The sequence below is a fragment of the Xenopus laevis genome, chromosome 7S (assembly GCF_017654675.1).
Source record: "Xenopus laevis strain J_2021 chromosome 7S, Xenopus_laevis_v10.1, whole genome shotgun sequence".
Classification (NCBI taxonomy): Eukaryota; Metazoa; Chordata; class Amphibia; order Anura; family Pipidae; genus Xenopus; species Xenopus laevis.
Window position 1 is genome coordinate 77,166,821 of NC_054384.1, and position 2,583 is coordinate 77,169,403.

Genomic DNA, 2,583 nt, shown 5'->3' on the forward strand with positions numbered 1-2,583 from the left:
AATAAAACCACTCATATCTCCTGACCAGGAAGGTGAGCTGTGATTGTCAACTGTTTATATATACAAGTTTGCCAATGAAAGCAGAAGTAATAAAATAGGGTGACATCTGAAAGGGAATGCCAGTTAATATATGGCTGGAGAAAACGGCGACCAAGTGAGAGCTTGGCAGAGAGGATGGATTCCAGACAGGCCTTTGCAAGAGAGTGACCAAAAGAGCAGTGAGGAAGGAGATCAGCTGGTGGCTGCCTCACAAGCAAAGACCCACTCAGTTCTGGGAAAGTCTCCTCTGCAGCACAGGCCCTGGGGGTTTCATCACGTCACTCCCCAGCTCTGTTATTTCAGTAACAGGAAGGTATCCTGTTAGGGCTGTCAGACAGGGTGTGCCACTTCGTCTCACTAACACAACACACAAGTCAACCCAGGGAAGTGACACAGCTGTGGCTTCTGGTGTGAATTGTGGAACATGACAGCTGCAGGCACAGGCCTCCTCCCTGCAGAAATCAGACACTCTCTGCTTGCCACTGCTTAAATTACAGATGGGGAAAGGAAGGTGACAAAGTGGCACATAACCTGTGACAGTTTACAGCAAAATGGTTGTGGAAATATTAACTGAGCAGCCGGCACCAGTCAACCTCTCATGTCTCCCCACCACAATGACTGACTGATAGCCTTTAAACGACAGACTATTGATCTGGAGAAAAGCAGAGAAGTGTCCCTGCCAGAGAATGTCATTTTCTTTAAAAGAAAGTTGCAATACTTTTCCCAGTATCTTTTCATTTCACATGTGTGTGAGATGTGAATGTCCAAAGCTCTGGCTAAAAGAATGATATTTTTTACATTAAAATGACAAAGTTGAAATGTCATGCTTTATCCTCATTTCTTCTGTAAATATACAGTGTCAGTATTTGTGTGTCACTAACCTCATTTGTATGTTCCTCATTTCCTTTCGTAAAAAGGTAGTTGCATTGTTTTTCCATCTGTGATTATTACATTCTTTCATTTGCATAGTTTGGCAATACTCTGCTTCCAAGCATAAAACGAAGCTAGTGTATAAAGAGAGATTCAATGCCCAGGGCTTGTCAATAAAATACATCTAAGCATTGTCTACATAGCACCCAGAGGTCTCTTTAGGACAGGGTGTGTCCCAAACTCGCATTTTCAGGATATCCTTAAAGGAGCACAGGTGGGTCAGTGGTTTATTAGTGACTCATCCATGTACAGACATTCCTTTATACTACTGTCTGGATATCCTGAAGTCATGCGTAACTGGGGGACCCTGAGGTGCACTGTTGGCTCCACATATACAGGCTTGTTTCAGGGGCTGCTGCCGATGATTGCGCTCTCTGCACTAGAAGAGCCGAATTTCCATTTTAAAAAACAGAAATTTGGCTCTTACAATTACCAGAGGCAGCTTTTTGCCGCTCCGTGTCGCCTGAGGCATGATTCTTGCCTTGCCTCATGGCTGGAGCGGCCCTGCACATATATAAGAGCCACCAAATGAGAGGGTAAATGGTATAGGTACTGCAGGTGTATCAACAAATATTTAAAAGCTTTGAGATAAAAAAGTCACAAGTAAATTAATTTGCAAAACTGGGGCAACAATTCGCCGGCGAAAAATCCGTCAAGTCAAAAATAAAATTGTTGCTTGCGTCAAAATTATTTTGACGCCCATTGACTTCAATGTGTTTTGCAAATGTTTCACCGTTTCGTGGCACAGATTCGCTTATCACTAAAAGAAATCTGAAATATTCAGAACCCCAGGGATTTTGGTGTTATGCTGGCTAAACAATTTGGATATTCAAAACTTGTGCGTGCAGTAGGCACATATACCTGACTGACTAGTACAATTTCAGAAATACTTAATCACAAAACAAGTCTCAAATCCTGCCTTCAAGTCACAAGTACTGCAGATACAGAGAGAAAGGTTGAAAAGGCAATGTAACCATAATGTATATAAATAACATCATCTCCTTTCCACAGGGGCTGTAAAAGTACAGCTTCTCTGAACCAAAGTGTGGAACTAGGTACACAATTTTTCAGTGGCATTTGGCAAATTACGGAGAAATCTGTTATCTGGAAAACCCCAGGTCCTGAGCATTCTGGATAATAGGTCCCATAACTGTATATACAGTATATTTGTATATGTTGATCATGTCTCTTACAAGTTATTTCTTCTCTAAGAAAAACAACTTTAGGTTCCTTGCTTGAAGTTATATTGACAGGTTCCTATTGGAACATGTCAGTATAACAAATCGTGCTGCGCTGCAAGATTTGTAATAATGTTTGTATCAATGGCTTCCGCTATAGTATTAAAACCCCTCCTCCCTGCTGCTCTTCTTCTTTAAAGGAACAGTTCAGTGTAAAAATAAAAAATGGTCAGACAGTTTAGTGATAATAATAATAATTTAGAGTGTCATGTGGTAGTTGTTGATTTTATGCTTTGACAAAGAAGCTTGAGAGGCCTTCAAATACACAAACAGCACAATAAGGCTTAATGTACTCTAGTGTAGTGATATTTACCAGCTCATTACTTTATACTAGTCCTGTCAAAAGTTAGTCATGTAATGGACTGATTATCTGCTA